The following is an 11,313-nucleotide window of genomic DNA, read 5'->3' on the forward strand; positions in this document are numbered from 1 at the left end:
GGAGCTTTCCTCTATCCACCTGGCACAGCTTCAGTTTTCCTCCTTCCACATCCTGAGCCTTTTCAAAACACTGGTTTCAAGTCAGCAAATATTTGTCAGCCCCAAATCAAAACAGCCTGAACTTCCTTGGCTTGGAGAACTAACTCCACAAAAGAGCTTGGAACATCAAAGCCCCTGGACACAGGGCACTGAAGATGGCACAGGAGGAGGATTACTATCAGCAGGGGCAAGGAGGTGTTGTGGAGGCAGGGAATGAATGTGGCTGAGTCAGGAATTTACACCCAAACCAGAGTTATTTTCCCCCAAACCTGCCCCCCTCCAAAACTAGATACAGAAGTGAAGTGAGTTTTAATTAGCAGATTAAGTTTGACTGAGAAGATCTCACAAGGATGCTGTAGGTAAATGTGACTAATTTGGAAGTCAGGAGTTGGAAAAGGTTAAAGCTACTGAGCACAGCATCCCCCAGGATCAGTCAGGCTGAGCCAAAAGCTCGCTGCCAGGTGAGCCAGGCTGGCTGAGGGAGAGGGCAGCCCAGGGGCTTGGCCCATTGCTCCCTTGCTGAAGGCATCCAAGGCTCCTTAAGGCCAACCAAGCTGCACAAAGACACTGCTTAAGGTGGGAGCAGTCCAAAGCAGGGAGGGTCCTGGCCCTCAGGAGCTTCTCCTTCGGAGCGCCAGGGGACTCCTTCTGCAGCAGCTACCCAGGGCGGGGGAGAGCTCCAAGGCAGGGACCCCAAGGCAGGAAGCCCCCCAAGTACTTCACAGTGTCACAGTATCATCAGGGCTGGAAGAGACCTCACAGCTCATCAAGTCCAACCCTTTAGCACAGAGCTCAAGGCCAGACCATGGCACCAAGTGCCACGTCCAGTCCTGCCTTGAACAGCTCCAGGGACGGCGACTCCACCACCTCCCCGGGCAGCCCATTCCAGTGTCCAATGACTCTCTCAGGGAAGAACTTTCTCCTCACCTCCAGCCTAAATCTCCCCTGGCACAGCCTGAGGCTGTGTCCTCTTGTTCTGGTGCTGGCCACCTGAGAGAAGAGAGCAACCTCCCCCTGGCCACAACCACCCCTCAGGTAGTTGCAGACAGCAATGAGGTCTCCCCTGAGCCTCCTCTTCTCCAGGCTAACCAATCCCAGCTCCCTCAGCCTCTCCTCGTAGGGCTGTGCTCAAGGCCTCTCCCCAGCCTTGTTGCCCTTCCTGGACAAAGAGCTGAGTTACCACTGCAGAGCTGAGTTCCACTGCCTGGGCAGGAAGAGCACAGCCAGGCAGAGCCTGACCCCAGCGTGGGCACTGCAGGGCACCCCTGGTACCTAAGGGCTCTCTGCTGCCCCCATGGGCACTGCAGGGCACCCCTGGTACCTAAGGGCTCTTTGCTACCCCATGGGCACTGCACGGCACCCCTGGTGCCTAAGAGCCCTTTGCTGCCCCCATGGGCACTGCAGGGCACCCCTGGTGCCTAAGGGCTCTTTGCTGCCCCTGCAGTCACTGCAGGGCACCCCTGGTGCCTAAGGGCTCTTTGCTGCCCCCATGGGCAGTGCAGGGCACCCCTGGTGCCTAAGGGCTCTTTGCTGCCCCCATGGGCACTGCAGGGCACCCTTGGTGCCTAAGGGTTCATTGCTGCCCCCATGGGCAGTGCAGGGCACCCCTGGTGCCTAAGGGCTCTTTGCTGCCCCCATGGGCACTGCAGGGCACCCCTGGTGCCTAAGGGCTCTTTGCTGCCCCCATGGGCACTGCAGGGCACCCTTGGTGCCTAAGGGTTCATTGCTGCCCCCATGGGCACTGCACAGCACCCCTGGTGCCTAAGGGCTCTTTGCTGTCCCCATGGGCACTGCACAGCACCCCTGGTGCCTAAGAGCCCTTTGCTGCCCCCATGGGCACTGCAGGGCACCCCTGGTGCCTAAGGGCTCTTTGCTGCCCCCATGGGCACTGCAGGGCACCCCTGGTGCCTAAGGGCTCTTTGCTGCCCCCATGGGCACTGATTGGGCAGGGGGGGGTGCAGTGGAAGAGCTTTTTGCACCTTTTCCACTCCCATTCAAACCGCAGAGGGAGAGGAGTTCTGGGGTACAGCAGACTCCAGGCTGGGGGGGAGGAAAAGTCTTGGTGATATCAGAGAGTCACAGAATCAGGCAGGTTGGCAGAGAGCTCCAAGCTCCTGCAGCCCAACCTAGCCCCCAGCCCTGCCCAACCAACCAGACCATGGCACTAAGTGCCCCAGCCAGGCTTGGCTGCAACACCTCCAGCCTCAGCCACGCCACCACCTCCCTGGGCAGCCCATTCCAGTGCCAATCACTCTCTCTGACAACGACTTCCTAACAACATCCAGCCTGAGCCTGCCCTGGCACAGCTTGAGGCTGTGTCCCCTTCTTCTGTCCCTGGCTGCCTGGCAGCAGAGCCCAACCCCACCTGGCTACAGCCTCCCTGCAGGCAGCTGCAGGCAGCAATCAGCTCTGCCCTCAGCCTCCTCTGCTGCAGGCTGCACCCCCCCAGCTCCCTCAGCCTCTCCTCACAGGGCTCTGCTCCAGGCCCCTCCCCAGCCTTGCTGCCCTTCTCTCAACACCTTCCAGCACCTCAGCAGCTCTCTGCAATGGAGGAGCCCAGAACTGGACACAGCACTGCAGGGGTGGCCTGAGCAGTGCTGAGCACAGGGGCACAAGAACCTCCCTTGTCCTGCTGCCCACACTGCTCCTGAGCCAGCCCAGGATGCCATTGGCTCTGCTGCCCACCTGGGCACTGCTGCCTCCTCTGCAGCTGCTCTCTGCCAGCACCCCCAGGGCCCTCTCTGCCTGGCTGCTCTCAGCCACTCTGGCTCCAGCCTGTAGTGCTGCTTGGGGTTGTTGTGGCCAAAGTGCAGAACCCTGCACTTGGCCTTGTTCAGTCTCATCCCCTTGGCCTCTGCCCACCCATGCAGCCTGGCCAGGTCCCTCTGCAGGGCTCTCCTACCCTGCAACAGCTCCACAGCTGCTCCTGGCTTGGTGCCATCTGCAAACTTACTGATGCTGGACTCAATGCCCTCATCCAGGTCATCAATAAAGATGGATAGAACAAGATTACTTTGAAGGTCCCTTCCAACCCAAACCACTCAATGACTCATACAGCAGCAGCAAGGACCAAGCAGTGCTGCAGGTGATCAAGACTGAGGCAGGGGAAGGTGGAGCAGCAGAGCTGTGAATCCTGGAGGTGATTGCAAACTCCCTCAGGCTGTGCCATGAGAACCCTTTCCCCTCAAGAGAGGACTCTGCCTTTAATTCAAGTCCTTCCCTGCTTGCTGAGCTGATTTTCTTGCCCCTCCTAACCTTCCCAGCACGTTTTTGGCTCGGAGGGAGGATGCTGGCCACCTGGCTGATGCTCTTAGGAGAGAGGGGAGCTGCCTAAGGAGAGAGACAACTCAAACCTCTGAGCCACACAGTGAAACATCCCAACCATGGGCAGGCACTGTTTGTGCCCCAGACACCACAGCAAGCTTGGGCTGCCTCCATCAGAGCCTCTGTGTGCTGCTAGACCCCTGCTTAACGACTGCTGCTGCAGTTTAATGCTCCTGCTCATGATGGATTCATTAGGACAGCAGATGGTTGCCAGTGTTGCTCTGCCTTTCTCCTGCTCCAATGTTCTCAGCTTTCCAGTGTCCTGAGAAGAGAGCTTTTGAATGAGGCAAAGAACAGGGAGAAATAAACAACTCCTCTGAAGAGCTAAAAAATCCCTTCCCTGAATGAGGAACATCATAGGATGATCATCACAGAACCAGGCAGGTTGGCAGAGAGCTCCAAGCTCCTGCAGCCCAACCTAGCCCCCAGCCCTGCCCAACCAACCAGACCATGGCACTCAGTGCCCCAGCCAGGCTTGGCTGCAACACCTCCAGCCACAGCCACTCCACCACCTCCCTGGGCAGCCCATTCCAGTGCCAATCACTCTCTCTGACAGCAACTTCCTAACAACATCCAGCCTAGACCTGCCCTGGCACAGCTTCAGGCTGTGTCCCCTTGTTCTGTTGCTGGCTGCCTGGCAGCAGAGCCCAACCCCACCTGGCTACAGCCTCCCTGCAGGCAGCTGCAGGCAGCAATGAGCTCTGCCCTGAGCCTCCTCTGCTGCAGGCTGCACCCCCCCAGCTCCCTCAGCCTCTCCTCACAGGGCTGTGCTCCAGGCCCCTCCCCAGCCTTGCTGCCCTTCTCTCAACACCTTCCAGCACCTCAGCAGCTCTCTGCAATGGAGGAGCCCAGCACTGGACACAGTATGACATGAACTGAAGCAGTGATTTTTATACACAATCAATGGAATTGTTTGGGTTGGAAAAGACCTCCATGATCACCCAGTCCAAGCATCAACCCAACCCCACCATGGCCATCAAACCATGTGCCAAAATGCCATGGCCACACCTTTCAGGAGCACCTCCAGACAGCTCAACCTTATCTCAGAGAGGGATTTTTGGCCATGGGCAGGGGACACTTCCCACCAGCACAGGTTGCTCAAGGTCTCATCCAGCCTGATCCAGACCATCTCCAGGGAGGTTGTGGAGCACAGAAGCACCCAATGTGATCAAAGATCACATTGGGTGCTTCTGTGCTCCACAACCTCCCTGGGCAACCTGTGCCAGTGTCTCATCACCCTTAACCTGTGCCAGTGTCTCCTCACCCTCCCTCCCTGTGCTCCACAACCTCCCTGGGCAACCTGTGCCAGTGTCTCATCACCCCCAACCTGTGCCAGTGTCTCCTCACCCTCCCTCCCTATGCTCCACAACCTCCCTGGGCAACCTGTGCCAGTGTCTCACCACCCTCAACCTGTGCCAGTGTCTCCTCACCCTCCCTCCCTATGCTCCACAACCTCCCTGGGCAACCTGTGCCAGTCTCTCCCCACCCTCCCTCTCAGCAATCTCTTCCTCCTCTCCACTCTCCCTCTCCCCTCTCCCACCTCAAAGCCATTCTCCCTCCTCCTGGCACTCCCAGCCCTTATCCAAAGTCCCTCCCCAGCTCTCCTGCAGCTCCTTCAGCTACTAACTTGGCTCTAGTGCCCTCCAGTCCTGCCCCTTTAAAGGCTGCAGCCCCCAGCAGCAGTTGCAGTCACACAGGAAGGGACAATTTTATCTTGGCTATGTGACACCAGACATCTGCCTGTGCTCTTTGGATCCCAGGGCCTCTGTTCCAAGGCAGGTGACAGCAATTTCACAGGCTGCAGGGTGAGAAGTGCCAGCAAGAGGGTGGTGGTACCTCAGTGCACTTCAAAGCAGGATGGAGGCATCACTGCAGCCCAGGTAGTTAGAATCAGCATGAGGAAGAGGCTGTATTAGGTGACTAGACAAGAGTGGATGAGGCACTTAGTGCCATGGTCTGGTTGACTGGCTAGGGCTGGGTGCTAGGTTGGACTGGATGAGCTTGGAGGTCTCTTCCAACCTGCTTGATTCTATGATAGGAGGAGAGGAAATGGCCTGAAATTGCACCAGGGAAGGTTTAAATTGGAGAGGAGGAACAATTCTCTTGCTGCAAGAGAGGTCAGGGATTGGCACAGGCTGCCCAGGGAGGTGATGGAGTCCTCATCCCTGGAGGTGTTCAAGGTCAGGGTTTGGCACAGGCTGCCCAGGGAGGTGATGGAGTCCTCATCCCTGGAGGTGTTCAAGGTCAGGGTTTGGCACAGGCTGCCCAGGGAGGTGGTGGAGTCCTCATCCCTGGAGGTGTTCAAGGTCAGGGACTGGCACAGGCTGCCCAGGGAGGTGATGGAGTCCTCATCCCTGGAGGTGTTCAAGGTCAGGGTTTGGCACAGGCTGCCCAGGGAGGTGATGGAGTCCCCATCCCTGGAGGTGTTCAAGGTCAGGGTTTGGCACAGGCTGCCCAGGGAGGTGGTGGAGTCCTCATCCCTGGAGGTGTTCAAGGTCAGGGTTTGGCACAGGCTGCCCAGGGAGGTGGTGGAGTCCCCATGCCTGGAGGAGGAGTTCAGGAAACCTGTGGCCATGGCACTTGGGGCCAGGGTTTGGTGGCCATGGTGGAGTTGGGTTGATGTTGGATTGGATGATCTTGGAGGTCTCTTCCAACCAAAACAGTTGTCTGATTCTGTGATTTAGTCAGATGATAGGAGAGGAACTGGCCTGGAACTGTGCCAGGGCAGGGGTAGGTTGGAGAGGAGGAACAATTTGTTTGCTGCCAGAGTGGTCAGAGCTTGGCAGAGGCTGCCCAGGGAGGTGGTGGAGTTCTCATGCTTGAAGGTGTGCAATAATATGTGGCCATGGCACTTGTGGCCATGGTTTGGTGGCCATGGTGGGGTTGGGTTGATGCTTGGAGTGGATGATCTCAGAGGCCTTTTCCAACCAAAGCAGTTCTGTGATTCTGTCAGATGGCAGAAGGAGAGGAACTGGCCTGAAACTGTGCCAGGGTAGAGTTAGGTTGGAGAGGAGGAACAATTTGTTTGCTGCCAGAGTGGTCAGGGCTTGGCAGAGGCTGCCCAGGGAGGTGGTGGAGTGCCCATGCCTGGAAGTGCTCAAGCAATGAGTAGAAGAGGCTGTTTGGGACATGAGTGAATGATCTCAGAGGCCTTTTCCAACACAAACAATTCTGTGGTTCAATGACTCCTAACATGCAGCTGCTCATGGAAGGACATGGAACTGTTGGAGAGGGTCCTGAGGAGGCCATGAAGATGCTCAGAGGGCCACATGAGGACAGGCTGGGAGAGCTGTGGGTGTTCAGCCTGGTGATGAGAAGGCTCCAGAGAGACCTTAGAGCAACCTGCCAGTGCCTGAAGGGGCTGCAGGAGAGCTGGGGAGGGACTTTGGACAAGGAATGGGAGTGATAGGGAGAGGGAGAATGGCTTTGAGGTGGGAGAGGGGAGAGGGAGAGTGGAGATGAGGAAGAGATTGTTGATAGTGAGGGTGGGGAGAGACTGGCACAGGTTGCCCAGGGAGGCTGTGGAGCACAGGGAGGGAGGGTGAGGAGACACTGGCACAGGTTGCCCAGGGAGGTTGTGGAGCACAGGGAGGGAGGATGAGGAGACACTGGCACAGGTTGCCCAGGGAGGTTGTGGAGCACAGGGAGGGAGGATGAGGAGACACTGACACAGGTTGCCCAGGGAGGTTGTGGAGCACAGGGAGGGAGGATGAGGAGACACTGACACAGGTTGCCCAGGGAGGTTGTGGAGCACAGAAGCACCCAATGGGATCAAAGATCCCATTGGGTGCTTCTGTGCTCCACAACCTCCCTGGAGGTGTTCAAGGCCAGGTTGGATGAGACCTTGAGCAACCTGTGCTGTTGAGAGGTGTCCCCTGCCCATAGCAGAGGGGTTGGAACTGGATGAGCTTTAAGCTCCTTTCCACCCCAGCCCAGGCTGTGACTCTGTGATGTGCTCCACCTCTCCTGCTTCCATCTCCCCACTGCACTTTCACTCTCTCCTGCTGGTGATGCAGCACCAGAGTCGATTTCCCTGCTGGTAGAGGCTGTAAAGGAGCTAAATATACTCAGACCACTTCAAGTACCACAGAGGCTCCCACTGGTCTGGTGCCAAACAGTTGCTGGGGATCATCAGGTCTATTTTTCATCCTTTAATGAACAGAGCTGAGCAGTGTCAGGTTGTTGCCATCTCCACAAGTCTGCTTCTCATTTTTCCCCCTCCCTGTCCTCCAAATGATCGTTGTGAGGCTCCTGGGAGCACAGCAAAGCAAGGTCAGACCCTGCAGAGGGGCAGAGTCAGAGTCAAGTGCTCTGGGGGCATCTTGCACCAGAGGAGACTCCAGGGGGATCTTAGAGCAGCTTCCCAATAGCTGAAGGGATCCTGCAGGAAGGCTGCAGAGGGATTTTGCATGAGGGGGTCTGGAGACAGGGCAAGGGGGAAGGGTTTGGAGCTGAGGCAGAGCAGGGATACAGTGGAGCTGAAGGAGAAGTTCTGCAGTAGGAGGGTGGTGAGAGTCTGGAGCAGGCTGCCCAGGGAGGCTGTGGCTGCCTCCTGCCTGGGGGTGCTCAAGGCCAGGCTGGGTGAGGCCATGAGCAGCCAAGTCCAGCTGAGAGGTGTTGCTGCCCCTGGAAGTGGAGTTGGAGCTGATGAGCTCTGAGGTCCCTTCCAACCTAAGCCATGCCTCAAAGCCAGGGAGATGGAGCAGGAGCCTGGGAGATTTGCACTGAGTGAGACTTGAGCAGCTGCAGAGCTGAGTGGGCACAAATGTGATGGAATTCAACGAGGCCAAGTGGAAGGTCCTGCACCTGGGTGGGTGCAATCCCAAGCACAGCTCCAGGCTGGGTGGGGAATGGCTGAGAGTAGCCCTGAGGAACAGGACCTGGGGGTCTGGGGTGAGGAAAAGCTCAGCAGGAGCCTGCAGTGTGAGTGCAGCCCAGACACAAGCCTGTGCTGGGCTGCAGCCAGAGCAGTGTGGGCACAGGGCAAGGGAGGGGATTCTGCCCCTGGGCTCTGCTCTCCTCACACCCCACCTGCAGTCCTGGGGGCAGGTCTGCAGCCCCCAGCACAAGCAGGACATGGAAGTGTTGGAGCCAGTGCAGAGGAGGCCACCAAGATGCTGAGAGGGCTGCAGCAGCTCTGCTCTGAGCACAGGCTGAGAGAGTTGGGGCTGTGCAGCCTGCAGAGGAGAAGGCTTGGAGGAGACCTTGGAGTGGCCTTGCAGGAGCTGCAGGGGGCTGCAGGAGGGCTGGGGAGGGACTATTGAGAAGGTCTGGGAATGGCAGGAGGAGGAGGAATGGGTTTGGAGTGGCAGAGGGGAGATTGAAAGTGGATGTGAGGAAGGAGTGAGGGAGGTGAGAGACTGGCACAGGTTGAGGGTGGTGAGAGACTGGCACAGGTTGCCCAGGGAGGTTGTGGAGCACAGAAGCACCCAATGTGATCAAAGAATTGAGTGATTCCAAGGAAGGGTTGCTGCTGCCCAGTCCTGCTCTTCTCCTCTGTCCTTCAGCCTGTTCACCTTTTGTCTCCATTTCCCTGCAGGTACAAATGGAGCAGAAGCTGCCTGATGAGCTGGAACTCTGCAAGCTTAATTTAAGAAGGTACAGAAGTCACATGGAGATCTTCAGCAGTCAGAATGTACAGTCCAGGAGACCTCTGAGGAGTTCATCTCTGCTACCAAAGCTCCACATCCCTCTTCTGTCACCAGCAAGAGCAGCTGCAGCACAGGGCAAGAGTCCTGGCTGGAAGGGTTGGGGCTCTTCAGCCTGGAGAAGAGAAGGCTCCAGGGAGACCTTGGAGCTGCATTTCAGTATCTGAAGGCCTAGAGGCAGGTTGGGGAGGGACTGTTGAGGAGGGGATAGAACAAGGGGCAGTGGTTTGAAACTGGAGCAGGACAGATTTAGGTTGGACATCAGGAGGGAGTCCTGCACAATGAGGGTGCTGAGGCACTGGAACGAGTTGCCCAGGGAGGTGATGGAGTTCCCAGCCCTGGAGGGGTTTAAGAGGAGGCTGCATGAGGCACTTAGTGCCAGGGTTGGTTCATTAGAAGGGTTAGGTGCTAGGTTGGACTCCATGATCATAGAGTCACAGAACCAGGCAGGTTGGCAGAGAGCTCCAAGCTCCTGCAGCCCAACCTAGCCCCCAGCCCTGCCCAACCAACCAGACCATGGCACTAAGTGCCCCAGCCAGGCTTGGCTGCAACACCTCCAGCCACAGCCACTCCACCACCTCCCTGGGCAGCCCATTCCAGTGCCAATCACTCTCTCTGACAACAACTTCCTAACAACATCCAGCCTAGACCTGCCCTGGCACAGCTTCAGGCTGTGTCCCCTTCTTCTGCTGCTGGCTGCCTGGCAGCAGAGCCCAACCCCACCTGGCTACAGCCTCCCTGCAGGTAGCTGTAGACAGCAATCAGCTCTGCCCTGAGCCTCCTCTGCTGCAGGCTGCACCCCCCCAGCTCCCTCAGCCTCTCCTCACAGGGCTCTGCTCCAGGCCCCTCCCCAGCCTTGCTGCCCTTCTCTCAGCACCTTCCAGCACCTCAGCATCTCTCTGCAATGGAGGAGCCCAGAACTGGACACAGCCCTGCAGGGGTGGCCTGAGCAGTGCTGAGCACAGGGGCACAAGAACCTCCCTTGTCCTGCTGCCCACACTGCTCCTGAGCCAGCCCAGGATGCCATTGGCTCTGCTGCCCACCTGGGCACTGCTGCCTCCTCTGCAGCTGCTCTCTGCCAGCACCCCCAGGGCCCTCTCTGCCTGGCTGCTCTCAGCCACTCTGGCCCCAGCCTGGAGCTGCTTGGGGGTGTTATGAAACCATAAGATCATGGAATGGCTCAGGTTGGGAGTGACCTCAGAGTTCATCTCCTTCAACCCCACTGCCATGCCCAGGGACACCTCTCAGCTGCTCATGGCCTCATCCAGCCTGGCCTTGAGCACCCCCAGGCAGGAGGCAGCCACAGCCTCCCTGGGCAGCCTGTGCCAGGCTCTCACCACCCTCCTACTGCAGAACTTCTCCCTCAGCTCCAACCTAACCCAGCTCTGCCTCAGCTTCAAACCCTTCCCCCTTGCCCTGCCTCTGGATGCCCTCATGCAAAGTCTCTCTGCAGCCTTCCTGCAGGATCCCTTCAGCTACTGGAAGGCAGCTCTGAGGTCCTCCCAGACTCTTCTTTTCTCCAGGCTGATGTGACTAAATTAAAGTTAGATGTCAGGAAATGAAATGCTTAGTGAAGACAGCATCTTAAACCCACACTTTGAGTCTCACCATCACAGCTAGGATGTAACCACAGGCTGGGTCAGCTCCTTCAGCCTGAGCTTCCTTGGATCTGGCACCAATCTAAACCAAGATGCTTCTTAAAAGTGGGTCTGGGATCCAATTGCTGCCTCCCAACATCCCCCAGAGCTCCAGAGAGTTTCTGAAGACCAAGCATAGCAGGAATCAAAACTGAGCACAGTGCTTGAGGTGTGTGCTCAGCCCTGGGGAGGCCACACCTTGAGTAGTGTCTTCAGGTTTGGGCACCTCAATGCAAGAGGGATGTGGAGGTGCTGGAGCCAGTGCAGAGGAGGGCAAGGGAGATAGGGAAGGGCCTGGGGAGTAAATCTGATGAGGAGCAACTGAAGGAGCTGGGGATGGTTGGTGTGGAACAGAGGAGGCTGAGGGCAGAGCTCATTGCTGTCTGCAGCTACCTGAGAGGAGGTCGTGGGGAGGCTGCTGCTGGGCTCTGCTCACAGGCAAACAGTGACAGAAGCAGAGGGAATGGCCTCAAGCTGCCACTGGGCAGGCTTAGAGTGGGCAGTAGGAAGAATTCCCCAGCAAGAGTGGTCAGTGGCTGGAATGAGCTGCCCAGGATGGTGCTGGAGTCACCAACCCTGGAGGGGTTTGAAGGTGGTTTGGGAGTGGTGCTTGGGGCTGTGGCTTAGGTGCACCTTGCAGAGCAGGGATCTGGGTTGGGCTTGGT

The sequence above is a fragment of the Pogoniulus pusillus genome, chromosome 38 (assembly GCF_015220805.1).
Source record: "Pogoniulus pusillus isolate bPogPus1 chromosome 38, bPogPus1.pri, whole genome shotgun sequence".
Classification (NCBI taxonomy): Eukaryota; Metazoa; Chordata; class Aves; order Piciformes; family Lybiidae; genus Pogoniulus; species Pogoniulus pusillus.